Below are 14,843 nucleotides of genomic sequence, written 5' to 3' on the forward strand. Positions count from 1 at the left end.
CAGGTTTGTAACATAAGAAGAATACAAGCCAATAGTGGCATGTTGTGATGGTTAAGTTGTTGTGTTGTTATCCTTGCCATCAAGGTTCAAATCTCATGGGGATGAGGTCCCCAGTTTGTGGCCTCACTGGTTCATAGCTCCAGGTCAAAGCGTTTACCCCTCTTTTAAAAAAAAAAAAAACATAAGAAGAATACAAGGTTTACTTGGAAATTCTTATGGGAGTAAACCAAGGCAAAATATTGCTTATATACAACTTTCTTATGAATTTTGTACGCATCAATATACTGTAGACATCAGTCTCCATAACTTGTAGCACCAACCTACTGGAGGTAGCACCAACTTAGCAAGAGGCACCAATCTCTTCTTTAGGAAGCACCAATTGTTAAATATTAACATGTTAATCCTACTGGTCTGAGAAGTGTAGACCGCACTTCAGTCTTCTTCCATTAATATCATATGCTAGCCTTTTATATGCATTAGACTTGAAATAAGATAGGCGGCAATCCTTGGAAGAAACTACATTTTGTACTAACCATAACAAATTTGTTATGTTAGTTAAGCAATTAATTATTTCTTGAGGCACTGATTATCTCAAGTGGTGTTTGGGCCAACCTAGGGAAGGTCATGTTCCTTTAAGGGACATGCCCTTTGGTCTTGATATATATGGTAGGCATTATTGTAGTTTGAGGACACACAATAATAAGAAGTCTACTCTCTCAAGCAATAATACCTATACAAATACATTGCAGATATAAATCAAGTTCAGATCAGAGTTAAAGAATTTTGACAAACTTTACATCGTATTAGAGCGGGTTCTTTCGTTGGAAGCTTAACTGCTTGAAGGTAGATCCATTTAGATTCATGGGCAAAATCGAACAGGCTTGACTAAGGATGGTGTATTAAAATTTTCGAGAAGTTTTATTTCTCTAGAAGCACAACAAGCAAGAAGTTTGAACCAATCTGATAATGGAAATCCAGATTATCTTTTTGCCCCACTTTTCTTCCTCTAACCGATTAGTAAAGTGGAAAATTGTGTTTTAGTAAAGTTATAGGTGTTCAAGTCTAGATCTAAGCCTCCTAGGTCGAATGAGTTTCTCATCGGATTTTCCATTCTCCCCTTCTCCACATTTCATGACCGGGTGGTTCTCCTTTTCGAAGTCGGGATTTTGTGGGTAGCTTAGTACCTAATCCGATGGAAATTCACATTGCTTGTGCAAAGATCATTTTCAAAGTTATTCTTCTTATGATTCGCTGTTTACTCAATGAAAACAGAAGCTTGCGAAAATTCAGACTTTGTCTTCTCCTCAGTGGTTTTCAACCCACGAAGACGATTTTCCACAAAGAGTTGCAAATGATGCATATGGGTCAAAATAAGACCATAGTGAAGTGGCTTATGATTTTTTTCCCTTCCCCTTAATGATTATCTACCTCAGGGAGTATCCAGGATTCATCACAACTCTAATAATCATTCTAGGTGGAAAACTCAAAATCAACTTCTTCGCAGCGAGTTTTCTACCCATGAAATTGGATTTTTGCGAAAGGCAATTCTGAAACAAGAGGTGGGCCCCTAATGGATTTTCGCACTCACTTTAGACTTTCCTGAACTCAAGGGTAACCGTAGGCAAAAGGTGAAGTAAGATGGAAGCCTGGGCGGAGAAATGGAAATTGTCTTCTCCTCGACGAGTTTTCAACCCATGAGGACAGTTTTTCGGATTTTAAAGAAAATTAGACCTAGAAGTGGATTGGACCCATGAAATGTGCGAAAACTCCCAAGGATGACGCGGGGAGTATCTTAATTGTTGTGGGAAAAAGTTACTAAAGCAGAATTTGACTCATCGGGTTTTCTCTTACGGAGTATTCTATTTGTGACTTTCTGAACTTAATGGGAAAAGGGAAAGTAAGTGTGAGAGGATATAAAATTACCGTTGGGCCAACGGAAAAGTGAAAAGACACCGAGATATCCGTTAAAACCATACATTTACTGCTCTAACAGACCTCTCCTTCAATTCATTCATGTAGCGCAAATTCTGAAAATCAACAGATGGATTGGGGCTCCTATATAGATGGAGACATGAATAGTTGCAAAATTACCACTCTTGCTTGAACTATTATTCTGTTAATTTGCACAACCTTTTTCAAAAAACTAGTACCTGTGCATTTGTTATCCTTTTCTTTTTTGGTTTTTGAAATTCATTCTCAAATAGAATGGCAACTAGATTTGCGGGTTTCGATGGCTTCAATGGAATTAAGTCTTCACTGTAGAATTTCACGGACACTTCTCTTCGCTTCTTCGACACTCAAGATTTTCAGAGGAGAGTGAGATCGGAGCCAATCCATCCCATTATTGAGAAGCTCTGAGGATGCGGGCTAGTTGAGGTAGCTGGTTTTCCAGTTGCAATCTAGGCTCTTGAACTGATTTATGAATGCATACATCATTATAATCCAGACACCAAGCAGATCGTATTGCCGGATAACACAGTATTGATTTCTATTGATAGGCAAACTGTGGTAAATTGCCTTCAAGTTCCAGAGCGGGAAGAATTTTCGGATTTAACATTTGGAGGTGCCATTTTTGAATTCTCCATGAAGAAGATGATTTGGAGAAAGGAGATCATGCAATCATGGTTCCAAAAGCCACGGAGTGCCAAGAGTAAGGTTCCTAAAACTCTGTTTGGAACTAATCTCAAACCTGAGATTGTCGACATCATGGTCCTCTTGCACAGATTGAAAGGTGAGGTAGAAGCTTTGAATTTTGTTGAGCAATATTTCTTCTTGGTGCAAGTTATTTGCTCTGACACCCAATATATTGATTGGGCTTACGAGGTAAGCGAGAATCCATCCAATGCTCTTCGTGCTGCAAAATTCTACAACACATTCTATATGTCTTCTTTCCTAATTTACATGTTAGCTTCTTTGCACTTATGGCCAGGCCTCCCAAGGGTGGAAAATCTTCCTGATGATGTGAAGCCTTATGAGTTCTACCCATGTTTACAGTTGGAAAATAGTTATGCGGAGTATATAAGAGTTAATGACGCATTTACCATGAGAATTTGTAGGGAGCTCCAAGGATGCCCAGAGAGGAGATTCAACCCTGAAGCTATGGCGGTCATTAGTTAGTTCAGGAGCTATTTCATCTAGTTCTCATCCTTTTCGTATTTGGATCTTGTAGCTTTTGACGGATTCCCCTTGAAGCTGCCGAGATACCCAAGTGATATGATCGTGAGACAAGCAATTCAAGTGAATGTGTTGAGCAGAAGCTTAAAGAAGAAAGGTTACTAGTTCCCTATGAAGGTGGGAGCTTTCAGTTGTGAGTCCTGTTTTGATGCAAAGAACATGCTTAAGGTGTTCAAGACGAAGTACAAGTTGGAGATGTATGAGGTTTTGAGACCTATGTTTGATCCAAACGAGTATGCAAGAGATATTCTCCAGATTGGAAGTGTGATTAAACATATCACCACCATATAAGACTATTGGGCCGATTGTAGAAATGAGTTTGAGAGCTGTGATCGTGTTTTTGCCAGGCTTACATTGGATCAAGTAAAGATGTATGAAATTAATCTTGATGTTGAAGGAGTTGAAGACGATGGGCAAAATATGTACAACAACACTTATCTAACCAAGTTAAGAGGCACCCCTATTAGTTCTGAACCTTACAAAGATGCAGGAGAAGACTTAGATGTTATGATGGCCTGGATTATCAAGAGGACCGGAAAATGGATCCAGTGGACCACAACAAGGAAAAGCGGAAGCAAAAGTGCCACAACTCAAGCCTCTCTAGCAGCTGCGGTAGCTCCCTCCTCTCAAGGTGGCACATCAGGTGTAACGTTGGCTATCACCCAAGGACTAGCCCAACCATCAGGTAGAGGGGATTAACCTCCCGACAAGAACATTCCCTTGGCTCCGACTTACCATGATGGCTCCCTCCCAGTAATCGGATCCCCATCAAAAGTAGATAAGAAGAAGGCGAAAGAAGCAAAAGATAGTGCGGCCACTCCTCCCCCTTCGCCTCATAGCAGTCTAGTCCCGTCTATGAGTCCTACACTTCTCTTGCCAAGTAGCCCTCATGTACAAGTGGTGGATTTGGGAGACAGTGGAAGCAGTGAGAGCGAATCCACTGAATTTGACAAAGCAACAACAAAGTCTACAGGAGAAGAGAAGGGCCAAGGTTCTTCGCAACTTGTTCCACAAACTTTGAAGAATCCTTTTTCTTTGACTGCGAAAGCAATCACCCCAGCCAAAAGAAAGATATCTAGCATAGACTCTCTTGGGACTGCCTCCAAGGTAATAAGTACAGATTCATGGCTATAGGACACCTTAGATAGAAAAAGAAAGAGGAAGGATGAAGGAGCCCCAAACAAAGATACTCTGTCTCTTGCTATTCGCTCTGGATCAGCATTGAGCAAGGTCAAGAAGCAGAAGACCTTGTCCATCCTCGGACAAGACCCTGAAACAAGGCATCTAACCATGGAAATTGCGAAGCCTACCAAGGAAGGAAGACTTGAAGATATGTCTACAGATGATTTTGCCTTGCATTCCGTCGATCTTGGAGAAGCCAGACATGACACCAAGGTTGGCTTGTGGAAGTCAACAAACGAAGTGATTGAAGGACAACTGGAAAGCCTCAAGTGGTCAAAGGTTAGAATGAAGGCGGAAATACAAGAATTGAATGGCTTCATCAAACAATTGGTCACCTCATTGGCAAGTATCTCGGGATGCCTATGACTAGTGATCCCATTGCTGTAGATGTTCAAGCACTCATCTCCTAGCGCCAAGAAGATAAGCACTTTGGGCAAATTGGTAGGGAGTGGAACGAGAAAATCAAGATTGAAGGACTGTCCATTATAGAGCAGATTGGTAATGTTATATTGAGGTTGGAAATAGAGAAGGATAACATATCATCAAATAGAGCCACCTTGGCCGCAAAAAAAACCAAGAGTGATGATTGTGTTTCCTTTAAAAGATGATCATCCAAATGAAGGCAAAGGAGGTTGTTGAAGCGAAGATTCTACCTAAAAGAGATGAGCCCTTAGTCGAATGGTTTCAAAGCACGCAGTTCAAGTCCAAAATGATCATGGCGGCAGAGGAGGGACTGAAGGAAACTGAAGCCAAAGCAAAGGAGCAAGACAAAGAGTATGAGCTATTAAGAGGTTTGCACATAGATTCATAGTCTAGTGGGCAAGGGAAGGCGATCATTGGAGTAGCTTTCATGCAGAAAAATTTCTCCAATTTCATAGATGATTTGACAGGAATAGCTTTTGGTCATCAGAACAGAGTCTCTGAACTTCAAAAGCTTGGTGGATGCGTGCATGTGGCCATGGAAGAATTACAAGATTGGTTGGGCACTGTCAAAGATCTAGCCCGAAAACATGCTAAATGGCTCTTGAGACACACCAATGTACACGTCCATAGGCACAAAGAGCTAATTCCAATTATTGTTGCCGCCAAGGCCTATAGGACAAAAGCAGAAAAGGGAAAGAAGGCGAAGTGATTCATATTCTGCCCCTTTCCATATTTTGATGTAATCATTGTAATTGACAAACTGGCTCCTTGCCATTTGCCATTTTTGAAGGAGATGAACGATTGAACTTCCTTTGTAACGGTCATCTCAAAATCCTATATGTATGAGATTGAAAGATTAATGAAGGGTCGACTAATTTTTGGTGTGAAGTACTTGATGTTGTAGAGTCAATTGAATGGTATTTTGTATCAATTATTTTCTGTTCCAATCTGTCAATGGTTAATGGTTTATTTTCTCTTTATTTCTGAATAAAGAACAAGGAAAGAATAGAGCTTCATTCCCTTTTTTTGAAGCAGTGAACCGAACATGATAAGTATTGTCATCATAGGTTCGAAAGAGATCTTTTAAGTGTTTTCCTGCAAGTTAGTTTTCCTTTCTCTGCAACTCAATTTCTAGTAAATTCGACTTAGTAACAGTTAGTACACAATTTAAAATTATTCAGTCTTATGAGTTCATAGGATGTGTGAATTCATAAACTTAGTTAATATTCTGAAATAATTCCTTGCCTGAGTTAAATCTTGTACAGTTTTGGCTCGGTTTACCTCTCTTGTTCTCGGGTTAAGAACATACTCTGTTAGATTTAGGAACAAACAAAATTCATTGCAAATTTGTAATAGGGAGCTGTACCTAGTAATTCAGAGGGAAGTTAGCCTACTTAGAAGCAAGTTTCCAACTGTTGTAATCAGATATTGTTCACAAAGTAGGGCATATGAGAGTCAAAATCGGAAAGAACAAATCTGTTTACCAACATATCTGAAATTCATTTTTCCTCCATTGTCTGCTATTCTGATCCTCAGTTTGACACAGGGACTTTCTGTGATTGAAGTTATTGTAAAGGTGAGACTGCATAGAAAGAATGATTGAAAGCTTAGTGAGTCGGATTGTCTTTGAAGGTTATAAATATCTAACTTTCAAAGCATTAAAGTCATAAACTAGCCGGGAAAATAAATAAGCTCTTATCAGATGTGTGATATAGTATCGTATGGTCACTAAGAATTAATATTTGTTGAAATGATAGTGGAGCTTATAAATAAACCTGGATAAAGCATCGACAATAATCTTTGACGACTTCAGTAGTATTGGGCGCGATGTTCATATGGAGCGTACAAATCGTTCCTGCTTGTCATGAGATGAGTTCAGTGTTGGGAATGGAATTGAATTGGAGTTACACGAAAAATATCATTGACGGTGTATATGTAAAAGTAATAAATAAATGAGAGCCAACCTTATTGATTGAATGTGTTTGGAGTATCGAAAAAAAAAACCAAAAAAAACCACCAACTCAAAAATATTCCTTGCTCCTAACAAGAGTCTTGGTGGAGATTGGTATTACTGCCATTACAAAGAATTTCCTTGTGTCATGGTTTGGCAAAATATTGCTATTACAAGAATCTCCAGTTTAACGTTGACCTGCATACAATAAGTTAGTACATATATCCACTCATATGAGCACAATGTCTCAACCTTAGCTTGTCTATAGCTGACTTGTTGAAGATTGTCATTCATAGCAGACTGCATGCACTGGGAGTTGTGGTAGAAGCAATTGGAGGCGGTTGAATGATTTAGAGATGAAGTAATTGTATTTAGGTTGTGATAGATTCCATTTGATAAATTGAATAGTGTGAAAATTCTGATATGCTAGAGACTAGATTTGAGTATATCTGGGGAATTAACTAAGGGCATGGAGCAGTTTAGATTCATACATCAAGATTCAACACTACTGTAGTTCATCACCAATTTCAACATTCCTTGAGAATCACAGTGATTCAAGGGGTTGGAAAAATTGGAATAGAGATTCCACCAGAAGTGAAATTTTTGCGTGGAAGCTAAATTTGGTATGCTCTCTAAATGCCTTTTTCACTATTGAGAATGGAGGAGTATAATCACATTATTACATGAAGCGGGACTCTATTAATAGGAAAGCATTGGGGCAGACGTGAAGGCAGATGCAAATTTATACATAATATATAATTACTAGAGTGTTATGCACCAGTTTGGATAATGGAAATGATAATTGAAAGAAAAGAATGCAACAAATTATGAGACGGGGATGTTGATTTGATGTTACATTTTTGGAGGGAGATGTTCAGCCTCAAAGGGAGGTTAAATCAACTATCTTATTGTGTAGACCAAAGCCATCTTTGTTGAGGGGGAGTATCTCAATATTTTTACGCTTGTTGATAAGTTTCTTTTCTGTGATATGACCTTTTTTAGAAATGAGTCTTAGGTGTGATTGCATTTCTTTTTGAGTATGAGAAAGAATTAAAATTGGTTAAATCATTAATTTTGAGATAAATCTGGACTAAGTGACATAAACAAAAATTCTCATGGTTTGATAATGACATGTAACCCCTTGAGTAGCAATCCGTAAACTTTGGCTAGATAACGGGAGGGGATCTTACAGTGTACATAGTGAGAGGGAGTCCTACCAAAAGTAGTTAAACCTAAACTTCAGAGGAAGCAGATAGGAAACTTGTAAACTCTTCACTCAGAGAGTAGATCACATTAAGTGTCATGGACTTCAATTACTTCAATTTGGTTTAGATACAGTCATGGATAAATTGAGAACTTGCTTACGTGGATTGAATCCACCTTAGAGATGCTCGAACTTAAGAGGGAGTTCACATATGGGCCTATTTTCACCTAGTTTTGCATTATAAACTCTTCCTTTGGGGATTCATATGTATTAGCATTTCTTTTCAAGACTATATTTAGCCTAGGCTACATTATTGGTTGTGTTTGTTATAATCATTGGCTATGTTATAGCAAAGACTAAACCTCTTTTATAGTTGAGTCTATAATTGGATATTTTGCATGATCATGTATTTGATATGTGAATATAGCATAGACCATATTTGTTGCATATCTCGCTAAATTTATCTATGTGATTATATTTTTTTGATGTGTGGATAGTAGCAATCCATGGTTTGAGTCTTCTCGACTTAAGGATTGAGTACTTGGTGGGCTTAATGTTTGGATACTAGTACTCAAAGCACTTGGTGAATATCATGTATTTGATATTCGGATACCAGTGCAGGTGACATCGTGGATTCGGTATCTGATTTAGTATGTCGTGGACTTAATGTCTTGATAGCGGTACAAGTGACATCATGGATTAGATGTCAGATTTATTACTATCTAACCAGAACCAAAATAAGTGATTTATCTAAATCAAAACCACCAATGTTTCAAATGCTTTTAAACTTATAGCTTGGAAGGTTGCTATGACAGAAGGATACCATTCCATGTTTGAGAAATTGTTCCAAGGCCAGAAAGGAAATCTGTTGTTTCTTCTAAATGGATATTTAAAATTAAGCATGCCACTGATGGTAGCATTAAATCAGATTCATAGCTAGAGGATTCTCTCAGAAGAAGGGAATTGTTTATGAAAAAACCTCTACTCCAAGTTGCTAGATACACCTCTGTAAGAATAGTCCTAGCTATTGCAACATCGAAGGGATGGAAAGTACATCAGATGGAAAGATTACAGAAGAGGTATATTTGGAACAACTTGAAGGATTTGAAACTCACAACCCTAAAATCTTTGTTTGTAGGCTCAAGTATGAGAGAATTGACTTGGACCTTCATGGGTACACAGACTCAGATTGGGCTGGAAGCGTTACTGATAACACTTTAGGATGCCATTTCAACAATGATATCTTCGATATGTAGAAAGCAGGCATCAGTATTACAGAGTTCCACATAAGCTGAATACATTGCTGCAGCAATGGCCTCTTGGGAGGTAGTTTGGCTTAGAAAGTTCTTGTGGGATTATTTGGTCAAGCCATCAATCCTACTACTATTTATTGTGATAATTAGAGTTCCTTTAAGCTTTCTGTGAATCCAGTTTTCATGACAGGTCCAAGCATATTGAAATTCCTTACCATCATGTAAGAGATATGGTAGACAGGAATTCTGTAAAATTAGAATACATTTCCACTGTAGATCAGACAACAGATATTCTTACCAAACCTCGCTCTAGAGTGAAGATAGATCACTTCAGGAAAAGACTTGGTATGGTTGAATTATTATACATTTGTATTCTTTAATTCTTAATGTTATAATTTTTTAAAATTATTAGTGTCAGGCTATTGACTGTTATAGGCTTCACCATTTGTGTTCATTATCTAAGAGGTGACGATCTTTGAGATAATGAACACTTGTATAAAAGGCATTATGAGAAATGAGGATCTCTTAGATAATGTGCTAAACAATAGAGATCTACTGTCAGATCTAGATGAGTTCAAGATCACATTGTGATGTAGACATTGTTATGCCTATGTATCACAATTTGGATAAAGGAAGAATTTTATTATTCTCCAGAGTTTATCCTGTGTTCTGGTAGATCTTAACTCAGGATCATGTTGTGATATAGGAATGCCAATTCCTATGAATCACGACTTGGATAAATGAAGAACTTAATTGCTCTTCAGATTTTATCTTGTGTACATGCAATACTAAAGTGATAAGTCATAATATGATATGACTTAGTAACATATGTTACATGATACCACTCTTCTCAGAAGATTCAGATAGATATAGAGTATCAATCTATGCTTATTCATCATAATTGATGATGCTAGATATGTTATCTCTCAGTATGATTATTAAGTTAAGAGGGAGTGTTAAATATTAATATGATAATCCTAATGGTCTGAGAAGTGCAGACCGCACTTCAGTCTTCTTCCATTAATATCATATGTTAGCCTTTTATATGCACTATACTTGACATAAGATAGGCGGCGATCCTTGGAAGAAACTACATTTTGTACTAACCATAACAAATTTGTTATGTTAGTTAAGCAATTAATTATTTCTTGAGGCACCGATTATCTCAAGTGGTGTTTGGGCCGACCTAGGGAAGGTCATGTTCCTTTAAGGGACATGCCCTTTGGTCTTGATATATATGGTAGGCATTATTGTAGTTTGAGGACACACAATAATAAGAAGTCTGCTCTCTCAAGCAATAATACCTATATGAACACATTGCAGATATAAATCAAGTTCAGATCAGAGTTAAAGAATTTCCACAAACTTTACACCAATTTTCAAACAAAATTCCACCTTATGAATGTTGCCTTCTATAATGGATGATGAACAATTCAGTCTCCTTTAACCTTGGACGCCTTCTTGAATCTTGCACCTTTAATGAGTGTTAGTTGCAATTTTTTTCATAAATCCGCCTTATATCCGCTGTTAAATCTATTTTTATATCAGCTCCTAAGTGTGCTTCCAAATCTTCAACTTTTGATTTAGAACTCCACAAATCTTCTATCAATGTTTTTTAATAAATATGCGCTTATTCTTCTTTAAATTCTGCTTTAAAATCTGAATGATATCCTTATATTTCTTATTCACTTCATCTCTTTTGTGTAATTCTTTTTTAAATCTGGTCGTACGCTTTTCTGATTCATTACTATGGTAGTACATTGAAGAGCTTGCTGTGATAACACTCCATTCATCTTCTATTTATATCTGTTTATGTCCTTTCATCAAAAGAGGCAACTATATCATTTTAAGTCGGCCTTGATTGCAATTTATTTTTAGCTTCTATTTCCTCAAGAGTGGTGGCAAGAGAAGGGGTGGTGGCCTTTACTTTTAAATCCCTTTTATTGTCTAGAATTTTTAAATTCACTATTCCATTTGAAATCCCTGCCGCCATTAAATATAAGCTTGATTGCTGCTTTTGTCAAGGAAATGTTGGCCCATTAATATCATTTACATTTCTCAACATATAATTGTATTGTCAACTCTAATTACCATGTCCTTTATGATCTTAGTAGCAGACCATAATTGCTCACAATCATCTCTATTTCTTGGGCTATAACATGTCTTTGTCTTGATAAATGATAGTGAAGTCAGACTCTTTGTAAAACATGTTTCGCCACTTTAAGAGCCAGTCAGCATAAGCAACATAGCATTATATTACAAAGATATCTTTGGAAGAAAGTGCCACTTTGAAGGTGAGTTGATCGTCATCATAGACTTTACCTTGCATAAATCAACTGTTAATATGATACAACTGAACTTTGTCTTGAGTGAGGAGATCTAAAACTGATTTGGATTAGTCTTTCGACTGTGATTAGTGGCCATTATTGATTGCGTTCTTACACCTTTTGTAGAATTTGATGATGAACAAATTCATTGATCCCTAGATATCCTGCATGCAAATAACTTGTTACAAGGAAGAAAGAAAGGCAAAGAGAGAGAAGGGTTTGCTCAATAAACAAGAAGATTGAATTTACTTGTGTAAAACAGAATGAATGAATTTACAACCGATCAATCCTTATGAAGGAGATCAAAACCCTAAAAGGGAAACCCTAAGAGGTAAATGACATTTAATAATTACTAATTAATTATTAATTGTAAATGCAAGGTGCATAAAGTGAAATCTTAAGAAGGGAGTAAAGGTAATTTAATAGATGAAATTAAATTAACCTTCTACTCTAACACCCCCCCTTAAGATGAGCAACAATGCATCTACAAACAATGCAAGGAAACTACAATGCTGAAAGCAAACTTGGGTCCTAGCAACAAGGCCCAATGAGGTACCCAATCACAATCAAATCTCTATGAAACGGAGAAATAGAGAAAACCTAGTGGGACAAACCCTATTCCAAAAAGAGATAGAAAAGGATGCACAAATGAAACATCTTAAGAGAATCTCTCAAGACCATAAGTATAATGAAAGCCCCCATGATAGAAGCTTGAGAATCCATAGCCCCCCCCCAGAATGGCAGAACTCCTGTGTCGATGAACATACCAATGTGGCTCCAATCTGAAGGAAACAAAGGCAGTGGACAAGGCTGATAAAACCCATGTATGTAAGGTGCAGCTGGAAGTCCTAGCTGATGCTCAAAGGAGAAAGCATGAGAATCCTGAAATGGAATCTATAATGAAGGTGGGATAACAGGTGTGCTGAAACTGTCATCTTAGAGGAGATGTGTGTCCTCTGATATATCCTCAACAACTGCAGTTTGGCTCGATGACTGGAGCTGCAATAGTAGGCAATGCTGAAGAGTAATCCTGTGCGAGAGATGAAATTTGAATAGGAGGTGGAGGTGTAGAAGTCACAACATTGGTCTCAGGAACAACACTTAAGTTCAAGCGACCTAACTTCACCTCAGTAGTCTCTCGTGAAGGAGAGTGAGTCTTCAATAGTGGAGATGGTGGACCAAAATGTGAGAAGGAATATAGGCGGGAAGAGTGATCAACAATCCCTGTAGCAACAATATTGCCTTTCTCACTATCTCTGACGTGCATTGAATCTTGTGCAAACTCAACTGTCTTCCCTGTCCCAATGTGTGTAATCTGATAGATAGAGAGAAGGTTAGAGGACAAAGATGGAACACAAAGTACATCATGAAATGTACCATCATCAATGTCAATAGAACCTTTCCCACATATAGTCATAACAGTGTTGTTTCCCATCAAAATGTGTGGAGTAGGAGAAGCCTCAAAAGAAGAGAACAAATCTTGAGAAGATGCCATATGGTGTGAAGCACCTGAATCCAGTAACCATCTAGAAGAGGGTGGAGCAACAGTTGCACACAGTGCATGACCCTTTCCTATATCTTTACCATTTGACTGAAATGATCATGATGAAGACGATCTGTAAGAAGTAGAAGGAATATCAATGTTGCTCTTCTGAAGGAGAGCAGTCAACTTTGAAACCTGTTTGGCATAGCCGTCTAACTTCTTCTCATAGCAATGTGACTCATCATGATTAGGCTCATTACAATAAGCACACTTTGGTCTTTCTGGCTTTGATTTACCCCCCTTAGGAGGAGGTGGCCTTGATGAACTGTGAGTGCTAGAATCAATCTTAGACTCTGTAGAATGAGATTTTTGTGTCTTCTTCTTCATCCCTGAAGATGGCCGAGCTACCAATGCATAGGTTTGAGTTTGTGAGAGAATCCAACTGAGAGAGCTTAGCCCGCTCTTGAGTCAATCGATCACAAAAACCTCAAAGGATGGCATGGTAAATCTATTACCCTAAGCAACTTTGGTGGAATAGAAGGTAGAAGCAAAAATCTGAAAGTTTCCATAAAGCTTAGAAAGAATTAGATAGATGCACTCAGTGTCAGTCTTGGTTTCCCCACAACCCTGCAATAAAGATCTTTGTTGATTGAACTTCATTAAGAAGTCCTCAATGGAAGGAAAAGAATCCGGTACGAGAGAGGTAAGCTCTGCCTCAATCTGAAGTGTCCTGAACTCATTCACTGTACCGAACAAGCCTTCAAGCTTGGTCCACATAGCTAGAGGGGTATTGCACCCATCAAGATAAAACTGTAGACTATTGGATACCTGTAAAGAAATCAACTCCATTGCCTCATCCATCTTGTTCCTGTGCTACAAAGTCTGATATTGACTATTAAATACTGGCTGCACTGTATCTAAACAAGACCACAACCCTTTTGACCGGAGAAGCCGCCGTGTTATCAAGGTCTTCAATGTGTGATGGTTATGAGGGATTAGAAGTTCTAGACAAGAGGTTTCGGCCATTGTTTTAGAAGGTGCTGGATTGTTTTTTGAAAATGATCTGGTTTACTGATGTAAATAACAGAAACAATAATGCAAAACACCCCCCACAATACAAAAAATTGAACCCCAGCTGCTAGAAGGAATGCGTAAACAAGAGAGCAAAAAAGATTCAATTTGAGTATCAAATGTACCTTTGAGAAATAATTATGAAAATAGTAGAGAAGCTGGATAGGGCTTGAGAAGATCTTTGCTGTGCTTTTTCTAGATCGAAAAACGGAGCTATAACAAACAAGTTACGGCCCCCGGAAGATTGAAGACATCATCGAACTTCAAGTGCAAAAACAGGTACAAAAGTGGAAAAATTTTCAAAAAATACGTGCACCAATGTCTCCGTCTCTGAACCAGCTTTCCGGTGCTTCTTTCAGATCAAAAAAAGATCCTCGTATGCTCAAGATATCGCCAAAAAAATCTATAGGGCCTCCGTAAAGCAAAAAGTTTTTGCAAAAAACCAAAAAAACTTGACAAGGGCGAAAGATCTGGCCCTCGAGCCCCCCACGTGACCGCGGGTTGGGCGGGAGGTGCAGTGGTGGCCCGACGGCGGTGCTTGGGTGGTAGCACGGTGGCTGAGCGGCGACAGCGGGTGGGTGGAGTTGCAGTAGAGCCGGAGCAGCCGGCGGGTGGAGGGCAGCAACGGTCAGGTTGACCGTTTGTGGTCACTGTGGCGGTTTGCTGGGACCACTAGCGGTTTCAGTAACCGCTGCGGTGTTTTTAAACCACCAGCGGCCAAAAAAAGATTTTTTTTTTTTTGGCAATTTTTTCGTCTCGAAGTGCGTGTAGAGGT

The 14,843-nt window shown here is 38.4% G+C and overlaps 1 protein-coding gene across 5 annotated transcripts in view; it reads left to right on the forward strand.

Annotated features, from left to right (window-relative positions):
• LOC149540746 (F-box protein At4g00755-like) overlaps positions 1-14,843 on the forward strand; it is a 76,241-nt gene that overhangs the window by 27,413 nt on the left and 33,985 nt on the right. The window lies entirely within an intron of this gene.

Source organism: Cupressus sempervirens, chromosome 9 (genome assembly GCF_028749045.1).
Source record: "Cupressus sempervirens isolate cs-2001-9-10 chromosome 9, ASM2874904v1, whole genome shotgun sequence".
NCBI classification, from domain to species: domain Eukaryota; kingdom Viridiplantae; phylum Streptophyta; class Pinopsida; order Cupressales; family Cupressaceae; genus Cupressus; species Cupressus sempervirens.